This window comes from Heliangelus exortis, chromosome 1 (assembly GCF_036169615.1).
Source record: "Heliangelus exortis chromosome 1, bHelExo1.hap1, whole genome shotgun sequence".
In the NCBI taxonomy this organism is placed as follows: Eukaryota; Metazoa; Chordata; class Aves; order Apodiformes; family Trochilidae; genus Heliangelus; species Heliangelus exortis.
Window position 1 is genome coordinate 143508523 of NC_092422.1, and position 23011 is coordinate 143531533.

The 23011-nt window shown below is 37.5% G+C and overlaps 1 protein-coding gene across 3 annotated transcripts in view; it reads right to left on the minus strand.

The window, feature by feature from the left end:
* LARGE1 (LARGE xylosyl- and glucuronyltransferase 1) overlaps window positions 1-23011 on the minus strand; it is a 281380-nt gene that overhangs the window by 178985 nt on the left and 79384 nt on the right. The gene's annotated exons all lie outside the window — the stretch shown is intronic.

Sequence of the window (23011 nt, forward strand, 5' to 3'; positions counted from 1 at the left end):
AAAATGGAGTGTAGAATACTTAAAAATTCAGTTAATTACATCCATTCTTTGCCTTTTCTGCCTAGCTTTGTTATTTTACTATTAGATTTTCTTATTTTACAGACTAAGAAAAGATAAGGGTTTTCCATTCACACAGAGAAAGTTACAATCTGTATTTATTTTTCTGATATTGAAAATGCTTATGTAATGAAGCTTTCCTATGGGTGAATTTAATTCATTCGTGACAGTTATGTATCACCTTGTCTTGTAAATTTTAACATACCCCCATTTTTAAAAAACTCAATTAAAAGAAAAAACTCTTTACGTTGCCAGAGATAACATTTATCAGCTTCAGGCTGGGATTCACCAGGAAGCCTGGAGCTCAGTTAAGTATCCATCTTCTTATAATTAATCAGGTTTTTTTCTTTTTTTAAAGCAAGAAAAATATCTACAAAATTGAAAGAATGGGTAAGACTTAGAGAATAATTACCCTGGAAGGTTAAAGATTTTCAAATGCTCATTAAAAAATTGAACGGAACTGTTTAAAAAAAAAAAAAAAAGTATTGAATTTTCTTTTCTGATAAATTTCAAGAAAATTGAGACATCCACTCTGATTTATGTGGTAAAATGTATCTCAGTGTCCTCCCTTCCTCGAGCTGATAACTCATTCCCTTCCAGAAGTTTTACACTGGTTTGATCCCAAAGACTCAGAAATAAATAACAAAAAAAAGTTACATTTTTACAGATACTGACTTGTGAAAACCTTAGTTGCAAATAGACAGATAGCTGTCATCTCTTGCTACAACCTGGTGTCTTGCCACACATCTGTTTTTGGCTCCAACATCCCAGAAAGAGACCCAGAAGAAAGCTGGCAGGGTTCTGTGGGGAGGAGGGGGGTCCCATGTCATCCCCTACAATAAAGTAGATGCATTTCGTGTCCCACTGTGCAGCTGGCAGGGAAAATTACAACAATAATCAAACCAGGTCTCAAGCTAGGAGCAGACTGCATCCTTCTGCCATTGCATATACAGTGCATTTAGGGTTGTTTCCTACCTGTACACAGGATCTCCACCTTTGCAGCTGAAGCATAAAATGCACAGAGTTTTCCTTGTTATTTATCAAGCCCAAATTGCTCATTATTCCTCAGGTAACATGCACTTCTGCTCTGGATAGACATTTGTCTTCAAGACTCAAAGGAAAGCAATATACAGGGAATAACATCTTTTTCCTCCCTCTTAACCTCTTCACCCAAAGTATTATGTGCTTCACTTCTGATGATCTGCTTAAACCTCCATCATTCATAAAGATACTATTTTGCCACTACAGAGAAATGACCTTATCTGTAGGTACTTCATTAATAACACTTAATTCTTCACCTTCTAAATCAAATTGCATTTCAGACTTCCAAAATTCTACTTTGACTGCAAAGAGATATCAAAATAATGCCCAGTAATTGCTAATAGTCATTAACCCAGTAATTGCTAATTAATCACTTGAGAGTTCTGCTGAATTTTTTTGCCCTTAGCCTTTGCAAATTTCTGATGGCAGGAACTAGGATGTAGGAGATAAATTGCCCTCTCTGGCCTTACCAGTAGCAAATACATAGCTCCCTGGAACAAAGCCACTGCTGGTTGAGAGATGGGACATAATTGGGTGGATCAGTGACTGGGATCACTTGGAAAGGCCTCTGTAATTCTCCAAGTTTTTTTTAAGTCCTTCTACTCTTAGGCTCTTTTCTTGCCTCTAGAACTATCTCATTAGGCATTACATCAATAACCTTGGGGATGTGACATGGCAGCTGTGAAGTGCAGACACACCGGAGATGTTTTCATTAACTAATTCAAACACTGACAACAGTGAGGCTGTATCAGCTTGGGCTGCACACAGAATCCCAAAATATCCATGATGCCAAGGTACCAATGGCAGTTAAGCTACTGGATATGCAACAGCAAAGTTCCAACAATGCTTTTAAATGCAAAGTAGGTGTACTTTGAGTTTTGCTATTCTCTCAGAATAAATTGCTTTCCTTATTTCTATAGAATACCTAAACCTCTCTGGTTCCTCCTAGCACTTCTCCCCCCTGACCCTTCCCAAACCTGGGATGACTAAAAAGAGACAGAGCTTCTTCTCTTTATAAAGGAAAATCATATCTTACCTCTTATTTATTCCTAGTTGCATCATTTAGAATGTAATAATCCTAAAACTATCTGGCATATAGCTAACTGTAAGTACAAACACCCTTCAACAATGCCACCATTTTTAGGAGGCATTGGTCCAACATGCTAAATCACAAACACTATGCAGAGAGAAGCAGTGCATGGATTTGTGAAGGAAGTTTCAACTGGCTCAAAATCTTGTACTTTTCTAGTTACTCTGAACTGGCTGGATGACTTCAAATCACATTTTTTTCAGTGGATGCCCTAAATATAAATGTTCCAAACCAACATTTAAATTTGTGCAACTAACCTAGATGCAAGAAAGCTATACAGATGAATAATATGTTACCAAAAAAAAAAAAAAAAAAAAGAGTCGAAAGCTCGGTGGGAGAAGTTTAGTCATAAAGAGGATAATTAATTATCATTCAAGAAGGAATCCCAATACAGCAGCAGAAGCTGCAGTCAGCTGGGTTTTATCTTAAGTATAGCTAAGCATGTATTTAGATGGGATAATATAATCAGGGTGCTAAAATACACCCTGAAGGCGGGTGGTGGAATCTTTAAAAATTAGGGCAAGCACTTGGTGCAAGCCAACTGGTTAGTTAACACCAGGGGATCCATCAGTTGAGATGGTCCTGCCCAGTCAGACCTTCTGCATACAGTAGATGGGGATAAAGTCCCTTTAGTACATGAAAGGAATCTGCTGGGAAAAACTGTGGGTTTTTCCTGCTTTGGGAAAGACAAACTTATTTGAGAGGTTCCTTTTGCTCAAGGGCCTGAATATACTTGGAAGGTGATAACAGCAAATGAAAAAATACCTCAAGGGAATGTAACTCTTGGTGAGAATACCTAATTTTGCTCAGTTGGTTGAGCATGGGATTGTTTGGTCTTAGGGTCATGGGTCTGAGCATATATTACCTGCTGCACAATACTAACAGTGTTCAGTAAGTGTTTTTCAGGACAACATTCCGGCGATGAAATTGGAACCAGGTTCACCAACTGGATTCTAGGAACTTCCTCAAAGCTCACATCCATGCAACTCATGGACATGAACTGAGACAATTTTCATACCATCTCCCTTGCCCTGAGAGACTGCTACAGCAGATGGACATCTCTAATCATGGACTAAATGATTTGGTATAGAAGGATGGACTAATAATCTGTATAATGTATATATGAGGACAAAAAGCAGTAGTAGTGACCTGAGCATGACCAAAATGGTTGAAATAAGGGATGGGGTGTCCTGGTTTGAACCAAAATAGAACCAATTTCTTCCCAGTAAGTCTCTACTAAGTAACTGCACTTGCTGAAACTAGCAGCATGTTTTTCAGTCAGTGCCTCCTTCTAGGACTGATAACGCTTCATTTTTATGGTTACTGCTAGAGAATGGTATGAAGAAACATGGCCACTGCTCGTTCTGCAAAACATCTTATGCTCTGGAAACAAAAGGGAGTAAAGGGGTCATACATGGGACTGTCCTTTGGGGAGGAGTGGACCAGACAGCTGAGCAAAATTCACCAAATGAAGTATTCTATCCCATATGCATCATACTTGGTATCACAAGGGCCAGAATCTCTTCTTCCACAGGCAGCACCCTGATAGGACTCCACCTGTTTGTCTGCCTTTTTCCCAATCTATGCATTTCTGAATCCATGTAACCCTGCATATAGCTCCTGTCTGCTGCTGACTCCAGGAGCCCAGTCTGGGACTTTTCAAGGGCCTGCCCTGCAGTCTCAGTGGCAACATGGGGGTTACTGGGGAGGAACGCAATACTGGGTTGCCATGTATCTGTATATATATGTATGAATTTTGTTGTTTTCCTTTTCATCGTTACTCTTTCATTAAAGCAGTGTCATTTAATTTCCAACCAGTAAATATCTCTCCCTTATTCTCTCTCCTTTCCTTACAGGGGAAGGGAGAGGGGTTAACAGAGAGCATCTGTCATGCATATAACCACCAGCCCAGTTTTAAGCTGTGACAATCGGGAAGTAATGGACAGCCAAGCTGTACACAACTTACTGCACAACTGATTTCCATGACTTCTTCATTCTGAAATGTCACTATTGTATAGAAAGGTAAATCCACAGTGGATCTTGTCTGCTATAACTGGGAGGATGTAACACTCTTCTCTTTTAGCTTGATTTCCAGGCTCCTTGGGATTTTTTCAGAAAACACAATCAAACTTTGCTGAACAATACTGCTTGGTTCTGTATTTCAAAAAAAAAATTGTTTTCCCAGTGAAAATCAATTTTAAAAAGAGGAAGCAAATGGGATTATGATTATGTATTAAAAAATAACAATAAAAAAAAGGAAAATTAATGATGTGCATGTGGAGGGAAATTAGCAGTGGTTAAGATTTTCTGATCACAACATCATTGGTGCTGAACAAAGAACATTAGATTATTAGAGGAATACTAGAATAGCAGCCCTTATTCTCTCCAGGCAGAGTGCAAATATACCCCCAGGAATTCAGTGATAAAATAGAGAAAATTGGACATGTGTGACAGAGAGCACAAATGAAGCACAAAAAGAAGTGCAACACAAAAGGCTTAAAAGGACCCAAGGTGTGAAAACACTGAGGGAAGTGTAAGAGTTTGAGAGATATTTGAACCAATGCAAAGTGCAAGAAGAACACAGGAACAGGATTTTGAGTGAGTGAGGCTGAAAGTGAGAGGGTAATCAAGCAAAAATGTGAAAGAAAAACCAGGAGTGCAAAAAAGCAGTCAAGTGAGCAATAGAACATGGAAAAGTGACAGTCCGTGAGAGCAAAAGTAGAACCTGCCTCCATCATTTCTCAAATGAGGCACCATTTATCAAAACAGACCAGCAAGCAATGTGAAAAAGAAACAAGAGCCATCAAAACTACTAAGAATTATTAATTAGCAAGATATTTGGAAATTACTTCCAATTTTGTCCACCAAGCTGAGATAGTCACAATTCATTCAGCATGCCCCTTGGAAAGCAGCAAACTGGAAGAAAAGGAAACCAATAATAACTTCAAAAGTGTTGCTTAGTGTTTAAATATTTTCTCTCTGATGTGATGAACTGCTCTTCTCTTAGTCTACTGTGAAGCCAAACTTACATACAGCATCACAATAAGTCTTCAGCAAAGAATTAGGGGCAGAGAAATCAGATACTAAAGACATTAGGCACAACTATTTGCAAGAGATTGCTAAATAAATGTTCTACTGCACAGCTGTAATTACATAAAAACATGAAACTAGGACATAATTCTACTTTCATGGAAAGGAAGCTTGAAGGAAAAACAGGTATTAAAATACTTCTGTGGCTAACAAGTATGGTGCTCTGAGTACCTAGTAAATATCTAGTAATACTCTGCTTATCCTAGCAACAGCTTTGATGGATCTTTGGCATTCTTTCTTCCATATCTAGACCATAGGAAGCCTTATTTAATCTAGGGTGCTCTAAAAGATTTTCAAGAAAATCTTCACCTACGTAAAACCACAAGTAAAAGTAAGAGCAAGCTATTTCATTTTCTGCAGTTAATGATAGAGAAACCGTTTGTTTTGGTTTTTTAAGACAGCCTCAAATTTAATACAGTGTAAAAGTATTAAAGCCAAAAGGTTATATGCTTCCCTGTGAATATTCAAACTCTCAAAAACACTGATTTCATGTAACCTTTTGTTTCATACTGATTTTATAAAAGATTCAATTTGTCATATTAATGTCATAATCTTGAAAAAATATATTAAAATATTCCTGTAGATTCATTTCTGTCTTGAAGGTTACTGTCAGTCTCTGTGGTGAACAGATACCTTATTTGTCCTTATCCAGTCTCAAACTTGGATACCATAGACTAGATTTCATCAATGGCTTTCTAAAGAACTAGAATATTATAAATAATATTGAAATGGATGATTTGAATAGAATTTTCTTTACCCCAGTTTTAAATGGCAGTGAATATCTTTCAAAGACAACTGGGCAAACAGGAACATGTCTTCATATTTTACACATACTTACTTACACATACATTTATAAAAGCTTTTTGATATTCAATTTTTGTTTCAGCAATTTGTTGACATACAAACTAGTTTCAGCAATTGGAAGATCCTGCAACTGCATCACAAAATTGAAAGAATCTTTTTTTTTCCCCAACCTCAGTTAAAAGAGTTGGTCATCAGAATGCTGCTCATCATTCTGGTGATACTAAATTCAGAATAGATTCCGACTACTTCTACTATACATGGAATAAATTTGCAGTGCTAAAAAAAAAATCATTTGATGAACAGCAGAAAAAGCATAAGAAAAGGAAGGTGAGGCAAAAAGAAGGATTCTGTCTAATCACTCCACATCACTCCCCACTCCCATATGTACTTTGAAAAGGCAAACTTCTATTTCTGTTATAAAGCTACAGACTTGGACAAAATAAATGTAGCACCATGAGTTAAAAAAATATGCAAAATAAGATGGGTCTAGGTCTAGGCTTTAAGGACATCTGACTTGAATAAGCACCAAGCCATATGGAAACTACATCAGTGGAGTAGTGACCTGTATCTTATAAATGGAAGTTGGGTCAAACAGGACATGATGCAATTCCACCTAAGAAAAGGTGAGAGACCCAGTTAGCCACAGTATGTTCACTCACTATGACTTAATAGGGTTTGGCCATGCTAGGAAGGTTATAGCCACTCATGAACAACCTCACTGCATTTTTTTTTGCAGGACTGGGTCTGTTTGCCCCTGTGTTTCAGTCAAGTACAAATATAATAATTATACTCTTTAAAACTCCTCCTTATATGTCAATATGTTACAGTGTTACTCCTCACACCTTAACCTTTCCTCTTGTGCAGTACTTTAGGTTTCATAATGATGGACACTTTCTCTCTAGAAATAAAACTCAAGTTATTGGTTCTCAGCATCTCTCAGGATGAAATCTGTGGTTTGCAGAACATTTCTGTATCCTTCAGGACACAAAGTACAGCAGGAGGAAAATCAATGTGCCAGGCAAAGACGTAACAGGTGGATCAGAGCTTTTTCAACACATGCTGTGTGTTTCTTTACAAATTGCATTCCCTGAATCACCCATTTTGAAAGAAATCCACTTTCCCACACAAGTGCTTTGAGCAGTTCAGATTACACAGAGAGACTGTCACTCAAAAGAAGGCTGTTCCTGAAGCTTAACAGCGTTCCTTTTTCTCCATCAACACTTCTCTTCCTCTGCCTAAAAAGGTTGCTTTGGCTAATTAGTCTCCAACATTCCATTATAATAACAATAATATTACGTAGCCTATATAATGTTTTCATCAATAGATCAAAAAGTACTTAGTAAAGAAGGCAAGTGTCATTACCTCATCAAGTAATACCCACTACATAATCAGCTCTGCTGCTTTAATCCTTAAAAACTGTGTTTTAAAACCATGAAGAAGCCAAAACATAATCTTCAAATAATACACCTTCTCTAGCAAAGAAGATTATTGCCTGTTCAGTGGAACCCACAAGCATTCCACAAAGCAAAAAGGGAATATATTTGCAAAGATACCACATAGGATTAAAAGGGACCTTTTCAGTTATTGAGCTAGGGTCTGGTTTTGTCCCATGCTGATGCATCACATAGGCCCTTTCTTAAAGAGCTCCAGTTTTGCCTTACAACTAGTGTGAGTTTTTTGACTCTCATTAATCCCAGTGAGAGTCTGTGCCAGACGTGTACTGATCTGATGAAGATATTTTCCTCCAATTTCCATCTTAAGTGTATTGTTGATCTGATAAAAACCATTTGTCTTGGTATTAAAAGTATCTGTTCATCTGAAATGCTGTGCTCTGCCTTGTGTATTTAGATAGCTCTCAGTTTGGTAAAGTAAAGAAAAAATGCAATTAAGCCCCCATTCTGGTAACTACCAAGGTCTACTAAATTTTGCTTCTGGTTACTGATGTATACACATTGCCTACTACCTTCCAGTGTCAAATTAAGTTGTTCTAGGAATATGTAGCAAGCCTCCAGTGACAACCACCTGAGAGCTCACTAGAGTATATTAGGATTATTCCTCCCAAGGTGCTTTCCTTTACACTTGCAAACACTGAACTTATTCTGCCACTGTAGTGTCCTGCTTTAAAAAAATCTCATGGTGGAGATTCTAGAACTCCTGTTTGTGATCACTCAGGACACTTCACACTCCTTATGTTAAAAGCTGCTTCTTCTCTCATCAAACTCTACCTAAATCTCCCACTGCTGCAATTTAAGACTGTAAGTTGTTCTGTTCAGATCAAATCCACTTCTGTATGCAATGAAAATTATAGTCAGTGTGCAGCATTGAATACCAATACACAGTCCCCATCTTCCTGAGATTTTCAGTATTTATCAACCTTTCTCTCTTTAAACAGCCAGAGAAGAGGTTTGACCTTCCACCTTCAGGACAGCACTAAGATACACTTCTTTCTCAATAAACATCTTCAGAAATAATACTTCAAATATCTCGCATTATTGTATTTTTGTGAAGTTCTGATCTTTTTAACCCTGTTTTTCCTATCTGAAGAAGCATCAGAGACCTCATATACACTTTCCAGTATCCTTGGCTGACAACTCCATCAACTTTGTAACAGTATTCTGCTGTTTTCTGTGGAGAAATGTTATTAAGTTGGAATGTGGTTTTGCTGTATTCTCACAGCCATTACCTCATGTTCAAGTGCACCCTGCCATCTTGAAATGACTTTCAATTCAGTCTCTTAACTATTCGTTTAATTTAGTGTCAGCATCCAGAATTGTACCTGTCCCCTTATATATGGATAGAAAATAATTAACCCAACTCTTTGGTGTTGTAGTTGCTTAGTAAAATGTTCAACTGGAACTCTTGAATAGAGTACTGAGGCAGAACACAACTTCCTTATCAAGTTCTGGTCATTGTCTTTCAGTTATCTCATTCTTGATATTATTTTTCACCCCATAACTACTAATTGTCTTACTGGGGCTCTGATAATATAAAGTCTCTGGTCTTGAGCTAGACTGCTCATAAAGGGAGGTATGAGAGACTTAAATTAGCCCTAAGATAATCCTTGTACCATCCACTATCACCAAAATTACCTCAGCTGCAGGATCACTTTCATCTTTCTCTTCAGTATATTATCCATTTAAAGTTCTATTTGCTCTTGAGATAGTCAAATAGTTAGGTTTTCCATATTCCTTGTAATAGCAATTTCTCTCTTAACAAATCTTAATTATTTCCTTCAACTTTGTAACACTGATTCAGTGTTGCAAATCCAAAAATAAACACTTCATGCCTACCAAATATCAATTATCCATCTGCAAGTTTGAATGGTAGGTTTCATGTTTAAAGTGAATTTCAGACACAAAAGTTCCCTGTAATTTCAAAAGCTTGAAACCAAAAATAGTAATTTGGAATAGTTAAGAATACACATGTTTCCATGACGCTGAATCCTTTCACACATATGTGATGCTGAACTACAACAATACAGTTAGGGTTAGGCACAGTGAGGCTGCTTTCAGTAATATTGAAAATGATGCTCTCATAATGGAAATCAGCATCTTTCTGACTCCTCAAGATAATATCTGCTGTGTCCAAGTGAATCCACTTTTTTACTGCATACCACTACACCCACATGCATTTTGTCTTTTGTCTTTTCTCCCTGCCCAGCTCCGATTCTTGCGTTACTTCTGTGCACCACAAACCCCACTGGAATATTTCTAACAAATATCCAAATAGCTCCTTATAATTTACTGCTGCATATGTTAGGTAAATGATCATTTAGGTACTAAAATATAACAGACTGTTTAAATATGCAAATTTTTTTCCAAACAATTTGTTTCCAAGGGCAATACCTTACCCTTAAAAAAAAAAAAAAGTCTCATCCTGCTCAGTACACAAAATATGCTCATGGGTTGCAGTCTAATAAGCTCTAAATATTTTTCCTAAAAAAATATACCATTATGCTCTGCTTCATATAGACAATATTATTCTAGAACTGTCTCCCTTGAGTCAACTTGCAAAACAAATTATCATGCCAATTAAAAGAAAAGCAGTACTAATTGTAGATTTGTTGGGGGGCGGGGGGGTTCTGCACTTCCTTTTGTGGTAGCAATTGCAATGTGTAATAGCAATTTTTTTCTAAGATAATGTCATTTTGTCTTGATTTACTGGTCTACTGTATTTTCATTCCCCAAGGTGGAAAGTGGAGAGCGAAGAAGTTCTTTTTAAAAGGCCATTTTTAATAAAGCTTTGGTTCCATGAGTAGAAAACTTAGAGGCCTACTGCCATTACAAGGCTCATCCCAAGTGAGCAGTGTAGACAGAAGCCTTTTGGGAGGCTGAAAAAATGCAGCAATATGAGCATCTTCCTGGCAAGAGGGAACAATCAATCCCCCCCAGTACAGCAAAGGATTGGCCTGGAGAGCCATCGTTTCTGCAGAGATTTTAAAAACTAATGATGGATTCTGGGTTGAAGTTCTCAAATTGAGCTTCTTCAAATTTGAAGGGGCCTGTTTTTCATACAGAAGAAATACTGGCTCAAAATCAGGCACCCAGAGCTGGTGAACCAAGCAGAGTAATATCCACAATTACAAATAGCTTAAAATTTTACTTAAGTGCTTTCACAGCATGTGCTGTACAAATTAATCAGCTACATCACTGTTCAACTGAAAAATCCACTATCTAATCCATGAGGTCTGCTTGACACATAGAGAACACTAATGGTTTTGGTTCTGACCTCCCTGTGTTGCTTCATCTTGGTCTGATCTGCTCTTCTCTGACTTACAAAACTGTAGAATCCTACTCCTAATGCAGAGCTTTTGCTTTTAAAATTACTCAGAAACTGATAAAACGACCTCCTTAAATAGGTGGGATATGCAAAATTGTACATTAACATCTATACAGACAGTACTTCACTATCTTCTTGTACTTAACAGGTGACAATAGTACTCAGAAAATAATTTTTTTACATTTCAGTCTTCTCTAAAGATAAACTTGTTCCAGTCTAAGACAACATGCCATTATAAACAGCTTCTGCCATGCCAGCTAGGATAATACCCACACGACTGCTTTTACTGGTGGATATGTCATTTTGGAAGCTGTTTTAACTGAGCACCATTCCTACACTGTAGTAATGCTCTCTCCAACAATGTCACAGACCAGTTTAATTGTACTGGTGTAACTGGCAAAGATTCCCACATGGATTCTTTCTTGTAGCCCTCCGAGTCAGTGTGCTCCACGTCCACATTGCACCACAAATCTAACCAGACTTCTGAGGCACAAATAAATAAATAAATAAATGCAAACAGGGCGTGGGGGTAGGGAGGATATGACATTTTTCTCAGGGAACAGGTAGTAAGCCACATACCAAAACAGTAATTCCCATAGTTTTCAATATCCTGATTTAATCCATCTTCCTCCTGAATACAATAAAACCCACGAATCCCTGAAACAGCTTGTTTAAGATGGAATTTTCTTCTCTCCATCTCCTGACAGTAGTCTTCAATTAAAGCCTGCAATGATGAAACTCACTGAGATTGACGGAGGAAATAAAAGGAGAGAAACCACTGAAATGCATCTTCAGTAGCAGATTATTAAATGTCCCACAGACATCGGTGCGAGTGACAGCCGCCAGAGCTTAGTGAAAAAAGAGAAGTGGAAAATTAAACTTCTCATTGGGCCTGATGATGATTAATATCTCTTCTCTGATGAGCTGAAACTGCTTAATCTTTGCTATTAATATCAAATCACGGAGGTGCAAGTATGGTAGCTGAAGAGAAAGGGGGCATATGAGAATATTTAAAATTGAAGAGGGGAAAAAAGACCAAAGTAACTGAAGTACAGTCTGCTCTTGTATCTCTGAAAGCAAGAAACTCAGAAAGAAGCTGAGAAGCACTGAAGTCAAGTTGCTATGAGGAAGGTCTTGGGCAAACAAAGTCATACAATGTAAAGGAGACAAAGAGTAGATTTCAATCACTTGGTTAATGGCATTTGCATTCAACAAGAAAACTACTTAATTCATCACGTCTCCACTCAAGTGCACATGAACATGAAACTAATACCTTCGTCCAACTCAAATACGTTAGATAATTGTTATTTTCAGATTTACCTATCTCTGTGTATATTGGCAAAGCTTTAAAGAGAGCTAGTTAGAGTGCCTTAGAAATTAATAATTACATGTAGCTGTACAGGGAGACTTGTATTTTTGGTTCCTGTAAGAATATTCTACAAAATATAACCTGTCTGCTGAGATTTTTACCTTAAACCCTTGGGTTTGTAATGTGCTGAAGCAAGAGGAGAAATAGCTAAGTCCATTATAGTTAATACTCCTAGAAAACATTCTGTGTGTATTAAATTTTCATACAAAAAGACATCTCTGTCCTGTCAGTATAGACCACTTGAGATATGCATTATAACGGTTTGATTAGTAGAGAGTAAAAACCCAGACTTTTATAGCACCCATTCATCTGAAAGCATTATTCTTGCAAAGTTAACAAGGAAAATCATGAAGCTGAGCTAAATTAAGTCCCATGAAAGGCAGCAAATTTACTGATTCTGAAATATTAAAGCTGTGGTATTAGTTAAATACAATTCACTGCATGCCACTATGCTATGAAATAAATGTAAGAGAAATATTTCATTTCTTAATGCTGTAAAGATGACTTGTAAACACTGTACAGTAATTTTGTGGGGTTTTTTTGAGAACTGAAATTACATGAATGATAAAATATAAGTTTAAAAGTCTTAATCTCGTGAATAATTTGGTTGGCAAACTAGTGCTCAAATAAATTTTGTTACTTAAATTCAATAAACAGTCTCAACTTGTAGCTAAAACTGATTTGATCCTTTTTGGGGGCTTATTTTTCATAGCTGAAAAGGTACACTAACCTGGAGCCTAAAACAAGGAATTGTCTTGGGAAACCATTCTGGCCTAGGATGATAACTGATCACCCTGATAACAAGGATTTATTAGCTATAGCAAGGATAGTATTTATCCTATAAATTTATCTCTTTTTTTAAAAACAGCTATATGTTTTGCTTACTGTAACACTGTAACACTCTCATCTATAGTTCTCAAGGTGGTATTTTTTCCAGTGCATATTCTGTACTGCAATCTCATAGTTGTGATCATATATTTTACACTAAAATAAAAGGAAAACTCTTAAAATGATCCTTTGTTACACAAAAAATGTTGAAATTATCCTTTCGTTTTTCTTCCCTCATCTACTTCTCATATTTCACTTACTTCCTTGAAGCTAAAAGAACCTGGAAATTATTAAAGCCCACATTTTTTGAGAGATGGAATGATTCATTCAGAGATGTGTTGGAATCCTCCATCAGTCTTAAAATCAAGTTCAGAAATTTCTCTGCCAGTTCCATTTTGAAATACCAGCTAAACAAAACACTGCTGCAACTACTCTAAAAGAGATGTACTTCTAGATGTACTTCTTTCTACAGGAAAGAATGATGAATGATAAAAAAAGGAAAAATTAGAAAGGAAGAAAATGGTGGGGAGGAACACAACCGCTTTTGGAAGCTTTTTTTTTTTTTTTACTCTCTGTAATAAACAGATAGCTCTTCCACCTTTCTTATTCCAGCAGTTTCTGTAAGCCCTTTACAGCATACAAGAACATTTCTATCTTACTAGCTTTGGCTTTACTTCAGCTCCAGGAATAATCCTCTCTATATTACATGATCGCTATGCAACATTCTTTGACATTAAACTACACCATGACAACCTCAATGCAGCTGTTTAGAGAGCCAAACGAAGATGTTGTTGCAGTATCAACAGGTGTAGATGCACTGGTTTTAATCAATTTAGGAAGAACAATAATAATTTTAAAGATGTAGGGCTCCAGGCTTCACTGCCTAGGAAATAGTGTACAAGTCTGCTTTTTATACAGCCTATCTCCATCTCTAATAGCACCTGGGTGAGGCCAATTCCAGCCAATGCAAGCAGGTCTGACTGCACTACAGTCACACTTCCAGTTTCCTTTGTAGATACACACTGTGGGTTTTCCTATTCAGGAGCTTCATGTATTAAATCCATGCTTGCAATCTACTCCAGGTGTCTGAAAATACATGCTGGTGATTTCATGAGGCATCTAAAGATGTCAGGAATCAGTATGTAGTAAGCAGATCATGCATGTATTCTTAAGGATAGGCAAACGCTTGTTATTGCGAGCTCCCTGGTTCATAAACTTTAGATAAGAAAATATTTTAAATAGGCCAATAAGTTGTTATTTTTCAAATATAGAGATAGAAACAGGCATTATTTATTACTAAGTTTACCAAACAGAAGCATGTTCTGTTATGGGATGTGGATTTAATTAAGGAAAATGTGATGAATACAACATTTTTTGTAATTTTAACTTCACTAGTTTCAGTGCTCCCCCTCTAAATACTGATCTCTGCAAACTCTGACATTCAGCAATTTACAAGCTGAACATAATTATGAAGAAAAAGAGCTATGGCTTTAAAACTTTGATGCTTACATCCTGGACTTTGAATTCTGTTTCACAGAACAATAGAGAAATATAGCCATGTTACAGGTTAGAAAAAGTGATTACAGCAAGATAGCTCAAATGGCTTGAACATTGTTAAGCAGGAAGAAAATCTCAGGCTAAATAGGCATCATTCTCCAGGTCATCAATTTTTCCTCCTATTGTTGGTATCTACAAAGTAGATCAGATCAGTTAAAAGGTCAGCCAGACAATCAGGCCCAGTCAGCATGGATTGATGGAAGGCAGATCCTGCCTGACAAACCTGATCTCGTTCTGTGACCAGGTCACCTGCTTGGTAATGTTTGAGGAAAAGGCTGCTGATGCAGTCTCCCTGGACTTCAGTAAAGCCTTTGACACTGTCCCCCATGACATCCTAATGGAAAAGCTGGCTGCCCATGGCTTGGATGTCTGCTGGGTTAAACACTGGCTGGATGGAGGGGCCCAAAGAATTGTGGTCAATGGAGTTAAATCCAGTTGGCGGCCAGTCAGGAGTGGTGTCCCCCAGGGCTCAGTGCTGGGGCCACTTGTATTTAACATCTTTATTGGCTGTGTGGCCAGCAGGAGTAGGGAAGTGATCCTAGCCCTGTGCTCAGCACTGGTGAGGCCCCACCTCGAGTACTGTGTTTAGTTTTGGGCACCTCAGTACAAAAAGGACATTGAGGTGTTGGAGCAATTCCAAAGAAGGGCAACAAAGCTGATGAAGGGTTTGGAAAACATCCCTATGAGGAGCAACTGAGGGTGTTGGAGCTGTGTAGTCTGGGGAAATAGAGACTGAAGGGAGAGCTTAGCACTCTTTACAGATACCTGGAAGGAGGTTGTAGTGAGAGTGGAGCTGGCTGCTTCTCACTGGTGACAGATGACAGGACAAGGAGAAATGGCTTCAAGTTGCATCAGGGGAGATTTATGTTGGATATCAGGAGAAACTTCTTTACAGAAAGGGTTATTAAACACTGGAACAGGCTCCCCAGGGAGGTGGTTGAGTCTCTGTCTCTGAATGTGTTTAAAAATTGCATGGATGTGGTGCCTGGGGACATGGGTCAGTGGTGGGTCATGGGGAATAAGGTTAGGACAAGGCTGGACTCAGTGATCTTGAAGGTGTTTTCTATCCTGAGCAATTCTATGGAAGTTGAGTGAACCAAGATAATCTCTGTTGGCCCATGTTTTCAAAGTTGGCTGTGCATTTCACTCAATTATCCAAAGATCTCTAGATACACTTAAAATAATCTCCTAGATTCAAATCTCAAAACAAGAATTGCAGAAGGCAAAGAAACACAAGAGAGGTAAAACTTCAAGGGAGAGAAATAACTATTCAACTGAACAGTTCAGTGGTTGTCATGACTGAAAAGTGTTTGAAAAGGATAAAGAGGGAATAAAGAGATGTCTGAAGACACTGCTACTCTCAAAATAAGCATTCCTAAAACACATCCATCCACTATAAGGATATTGACCTTCACACTCAGTCGATTTTCCTAAATCATGCCAGAGCATTATTTGCAGAATGTAAGAATGGCCATACATTATGTGTGACATATTTCTTTCAATTTATTTTTAAGGTGACTCGTTCTCCTTCTGATATTACTCATGTTTAAGTAAATATTCAGAATAAAATTTCAAATGTACTGGGAGACACTACAGATGCAATTTGCTGTCTAAAAAGAAAGAGTCTGATTTTAAAATTTTTCCTCATCTGAAAAAAAAAATTTAACAAATAAACTAAAAAAAATCAAATAGTCTCAGTTATCTGAAACTTTCACCAGATGAAATATGAATTTTTCATTTCAATCTTTTAAAACTTATTTCAGCTATTGTTTTCATCCTCTACATATACATTTTTTGAACTGCTTGCCTGCTTGCCCCCAAAGTTCATTGATTAATTTCAAGTTATTTTGTTAGAAGGAAGGAACTGAGAAGTAATGAAGCTTATACAATTGTCAGAAAGACACACAGATGAGAAGTACTGTACATTTCACCATTGAGAAATACAGTGCAGCATGGGCTCCAGATTTATTTAGATACCAGGGGATCCATATGGGAGCTAGATTTTATAAAATGCCCTAACTGTGGGAAAAGCACCTTTACCATCAATCAGTTGCATGACGTCAATCATGGTAAGCCAGGCTACATTAATTCCAGCACTCCAAGAAGAACTGCTGTACTTCCAAACTAAATATTTTCTTTCAAAAAGTCAAGCATTACTTCTTAGGGGTCTGGCTTTTTTAAAACAACAAGACATTTCAACTTATCTTGCTTTTCTGTCTTTCTACAGAAAAATATTTTTGACTATGAAGTTAGCAAATACCCATCTTTGATAGAGTGAAAGAGGAATAATCAGGAAAAAGCCCTCAACCTCCCTGGGCAACCTGTTCTAGTGTCTCACCACCCCTCTAGGAAATAATTTCTTCCTAATGTCTAACTTAAACCTACCCTCTTCCAGTTTAAAAACATTCCCCTTGTCCCATCTCTATATGCCCTTGTAAAAAGTCCCTCCCCAGCTTTCTTGTAAGTCCTTTTCAGGCACTGCAAGGCTGCTATAATGTGTCTCCAGAGCCTTCTCCAGGCTAAACAAGTTCACCTCTCTCAGCCTGTTCTCATACAAGAGGCGCTCCAGCTCTCTGATCATCCTCATGTCCCTCTTCTGAAGTTGCTCCAAGAGCTCCAGGTTCTTCTTGTGTTGGGGCTGGGGGGTCTCATAAGAGGGGGAAAATCACCTTCCCTGACCTGCTGGCCACACTCCTTTTGATGCAGCCCAGGATGTAGTTGGCTTTCTGGGCTCCAAGTGCACATTGCCAGCTCATGTTGAGCTTCTCATCAATCAACACCTCCCAAGTCCTTTTCCTCAGGACTGTTCTCAATTCATTGTCCATGCAGCCTGTAATTGTGTTTGGGATTGCCATGAATCAGGTGCAGGACCTTACACTTGGCCATATTGAACTTCATGAAATTAGCATGGCTCCCACTCTCAAGCCTGTCAAGGTTCTCCTGGATGTCTCACCTTCCCTCCAGTATGTCAACTGGACCACACAGATTGGTGCCATCACCAAGCTTGCTGAGGGGACACTCAATTCCATTGTCACCACGTCACCAACAAAGATGTTAAACAGCACAGGTCCCAGTACCAACCCTTGAGGAAGACCACTCATCACTGGTCTCCCTTTTTAGACACTGAGCTATTGACCACAACTCTTTGACTGTGACCATCCAGCCAATTCCTTATACACCAAGTGGACAAGCCATTGAATCCATTCCTTTCCAATTTATTTGGTGGAGTTTATTAATTAAGCATAAAGCTGTCCTTCAGGACAATAGTTTAATTGAGAGGGTGATTGAAAATTACAAGAACTCCATGGTCCTCACTTACTCCACAGTTAGGCCCCCAAAAGCTTCTCATGACCATTTTGTATTTTGGCTCATACACTTTGTCTCAGGACATTCTCTTTTTGATACAGTAACAATTTCAAATTTCCAAACGTTGATCACGAGCAGTTTCTTTATATAATGGGGAGTAAAACTCTTTTTTTACATATTCACTTGTTAATTTTCTTTTTTTTGAGATGACTGACAGATACAGGTCCTCATGTCTGTAAATCAAAACCTAACTGTGGGGACACTGACTTTTCTAGCTAAATATGATAAGTAGTGACCCAGACTCAACTTTCACAGCAGGAACCTTCTGGTCAACAGCATCGTTCAATCAAGCTTTATCAGTACTCTGCATATCCAAATCACAACATAGGTACATAGAAAGACAAATTTTCCAGGATAAATTTGGGAAATATGGCATAAGCCTGAGGTCTCTGCTATCATGACTGATTTTACTGTTGTAATATCCCTGAATAAAAAATGCAGACACACTAGGAAAAGAAAAAAAAAAAAGAAAAAAAAAAAGAAAAAAAAGGATGTAAGTTAACCACCAGCATTGACTCCGAAATGGAAATGTATACAGAATCAGTTTTTATGAAGGGTATGATATGAATCCAAAGTCCACTAAAACACATCTCTTGTAAACCATTTCAGGTACTCATCACAGCAACATTCTTCTTACTTGCAGAGGCACCCTTTCAGGACCTATTTTCTCAAAACTTTATTTAAAAGACAGGATCAATGAAGAGGTTAAAACTTTTACTTTAAATTGATACTGGATTAAGTTTTCTTTTTAAGCCTGTTGAGACACACAGATAAAATTTGGCAAACTGAGTGAATTGTAATGAAAAAAGCAATTTTAGATTTTGCCCCTTTCTGTTTACATTGGCTGTGAAGGGATTATTTTCTGATGTTTCTTTGTCAGTTGCAAGTATCTGATAGACATTTTAGCAATTAATTATTTGTTTGCCTGTTCCTATGAGCAACTTATTGCGAGCATTAAAAATTCAGGAAGTTTTCATCACACACATAGATCATGTGATAAACTTTTGGCACTTCATTGGATAAAGCTGACCTCCCAGAATCAAGTATTCACAAATATGATCTCAAAATCTGCTTCCCATGAATATTAAAATCGGATATTCATTGTTTATGTAGACAGTCTTCCCAATTAACATATTCTCTAGAATATTTATGGAAACCATACACAAAAAGAATGCAAACAGCATCAAAGTGAATCCATTTAAATACTAAGATGAGCATTTGCATCCTTTTTTCATTTTACTTTATTGTATTTTATCAGGTGTTTGCCCAACTCTGGATTCAGTCACATCTCTACAGATTATTTGGACTAAAATGTACTGTCAGAGAATGATGGTTGTTCAACACTGGAGTGAAAAGAGGACAACAGAGGAAAGCAAGTCCCAGGAAAGAAGACAGGCTTTGTTTTTGAAATGCTAACCTGTCAGTTAAGAAAAAGCTCTGCACCCTGACAGACTCCCTGCATGATATCCTGTAACTTCTTAAGTTTTCATCTTAAGGTTGCATTACTGACTCTCGACACAGACACTTCAGGGATTTCAACCTCAAGTGGATCTCCCATGCAGAAAACGGTAACTCAAGTGTATTTTCATCCTGTCAAAATGGAGATGACTGCGGATCTGAGTCCACGAAACCATACTGGATGCTTTCTATAAGAAATCAGTAAGCTAGAAAGAATGTGTCAAATTACAGCTCCAAGCCTCCATTTTACATGACCTTCATTGTAAAGGGGATAGGAAAATTATGCTATTTCTGGAGATACTGTGGATATTGAAATTGCTATTTTCTTTCTAATGAAAATTCACATATTACCACATATTATTTGTTTATTTCTTCTCTCTACATTTTAAATGTAGTCCACTTTTCCTACTCTATTACCTCGCCTTTTTAATTTAATTTAAGAATGTTGGAACAATTCGTTTTTTCATTCAAAGTAACTGATAACTGAAATTATGTTGTACTTGTGCATTATTAAAAAGAACAGCAGTAACCAAGTACGTTCAAAGGCTATACAATATTCAAAATCATCTTTAACATTCTAGTTCATAACCTTAATAGACATTTATTCATCATTAATGAGGCTTTTAGGAGCTGTTGCTGTCACAGCTTGGGTAAAGCCACCTTCAATGACCATTGAAAGGGAAGGGAAGGCAGTTTCTGAGTGACAGCTGTGAAGTTGCAAGCTGCAATATACTTTCTGACAAGAGAAACAAAACCCCAAAAATGAAGCAAAATGCTGTCCAATATGATTGCAAACTATTTAAAAAGCAGAACATGAGAACTGATTACATCAGGGCATATTTTATACTACAGATCCACTAACAAAGAGTTGATAAAGAATTTTGAAAAGCAATCCCACTGCCATGCTATGACAAATGAGCAACTTAGGTTCCTAGATATAAACACATGGATGAGTAATGTAACTCCTAATTACATCGAGAACATGTAATTTTAGGACACAGCACTGCAGATATCAGTACTGAAGAGAGATGTTTGATTCTGGAGCCCTGAAACATACAAACAAACAAAAAACCCTGCAAAATAACACACCAAAAATGAGGACAACATTTTTTTGCTATGACAGCTTAGTTAGCTCAACCTTTTTAGCTCAGTGAAAAAGACACTGAGAGGTGATTTGACTGCTATATGGAAGTATCTTCAAAGGAAACTACACCCAGGCCTAATGGTGAAATAACAAAGAATGATTTAAATCATGCTTGACCAACCTGACTCCTTCTGTGATTCAATTACTAGATCTGTGAATAAGAGATGAGCAGTAGATACAATCTTCCAAGAATTTAGCACAACTTTCACTACAGTCTCCCATAGCATCCTTTGTATTACAGAGGGGATTTTACAGGTGGAGTAGTAGGTTGGTGAAAAGACAGTTGGAATAGTTGGTCTCAAAGCATGACAGTAACTCATTCATGCTCTGTCTGGATGTCAGTTACATGTTGCGTTCCTCAACATCAATTCTGTGGTCTGTCCTTTTAAATATTTTTATCAGTGACTCAAAGGAGAAATCACAACTCACCCTTATCAAGATTGCAAATGACATCAAGCTGGGGGTTGCAGTCAATACAACCACAGGTAAGGGTGACACCCAGGGTGGCAGGTAGTAGACAGGCTAAAGGAATGAAGAGAGCCCTGTGCCTGGGAAGGACTAAGTCTCTCATAATGGCACAAGCTGTGGACTAGTTCTGCTGGAAAGGACCTGGGATCCTGGCAGACAAACCTTAACACATGAGCCAGCAGAATGCCTGGACAGTGATGAAGGTCAATTGCATCCTGGGCTGTATCAAAGGGAACATAGCAAATAGAGTGAGAGAAGTGACTATTTCTGGTTACATGGTACTCATTTGACCACATCTGGAACACTGTGTCTACTTTGCAGTTGCAAATAGAAGAACAAAATTGTTGAAGTTCAGCATACAGCTGTCCAGTTGTACTGGGGCTGAAATGTTTGTCCCAGGCTTGTTCAGCTTGGAGAAGTGACCTATCCACAGACCCCCAGTACCTACAAGCAAGTTGCAAAAAGACAGAGAGCAAGGCTCTTCACAGCAGGATATGGTGAGAAGTGACATCAGACATAAATTTAAGCAAGGAAGATACAGGGAGAAACTTCCACCTGAGGGCAGCCAAGCAGTGGCATAAGTTGCCCCGGGAGGCCATGTAGTCCCTGTCCTTGGAAGTTTTCAAGACATGATCATCCAATGCCTAGGAAATACCAAATGCCTATGAAATCCTGCCTGACCCCAAAGTGCATCCTGGTTTGAGCTGGAGCTTAACGAGAGAATTTCTGAGGTCCCTTCCACCCTGAATAACTGAGTGAATCTGCGAAGATACCAGGTACTGACAATTTCTTTAACTTGGTGGAGAAAAGTTAACAAGAACCATTTACTTAAAACCAGATGTACTTAAAAGAAAACTTCTAGACTGCCTGTGTTTAACCAAAGAAAACAATGCCATAAGACTCTACTCCTATTGATTTTAAATCAAGGCAAAATGCTGTTGTGGTACTTTTTTTACTCACATATATCTAACGAGCTTAAAACATAAGTAAATTGTGTGAACCATAATAGAGTGAAAAACAAGAAGTCAGATGAAATGACAAAATGGCTTTAACTCTCCATCAGTAGTATCTACTAGATTAAGGATAATGCTAGCTATTATTTGGTACAATAAATAGTTTAACTTACCTTTGATTTTAACCAACAAAGATTAAATCATTCTACAGCCATAAATTAAAAAAAAAAACCCAAACAGATACAGAAAAATAACAGTTAATAACTTTACATAATTTCCAGCTCTTTCCCAGTGCAAGTCTCCTTAACAGGTAATGCATTTTGCCCTCTGGTTTGCATTTAAGATTAATTCACACTGAGAGCTTTAAGTCACTTCAAATACCATTGAGCAGCAAATTTCAGGATTTGTATTGAGTTCCCTTTAAAAACAAAGGATTTTACACACAGAGGAATTTAAAGCAGCATGCAATTATTAATTGTGGACACAATTAAAATAGTCATTATGACAAGGCAGAATAATATTCTTCTAGAAGCAAAAAGGTGAGGCATATATTTGCTCAGCTTTTAAAAACCAAACAAAATCAGTACTTTTCTGCCAGCCAGATCATTAGTTTTTGAGCACGCAGCCAGCACCCCTTTTATTTCCAATTCAACATGAAACTCTAAGGTGTTTCATTCTAGAATGAGATCACAGTTACTGGCCATTAAGGCAGAATTTTAAGTAACATAATGAATTTACACAAGCAAATATTTGTACCTGGCATGTAACTTATTCAAAGATGTATGTAGTACACAGTGGAAGTCTTTACATGTTCTTGTAATTTAACCTAGAATCCAATTCTGTTTTAAAACAAACCACAAGTTTGTCAGTCAATGTTACATAAAAGAAGCTTAGCATTTTAAACAATGCTTTTTTAACATTACCTGACTGTAAACTAGTGTTTGAACAGTTTCAAAACACTGAAACACTTTTCAAAAAAAAAAAAAAAAAGAAAAAAAAAGAAAAAA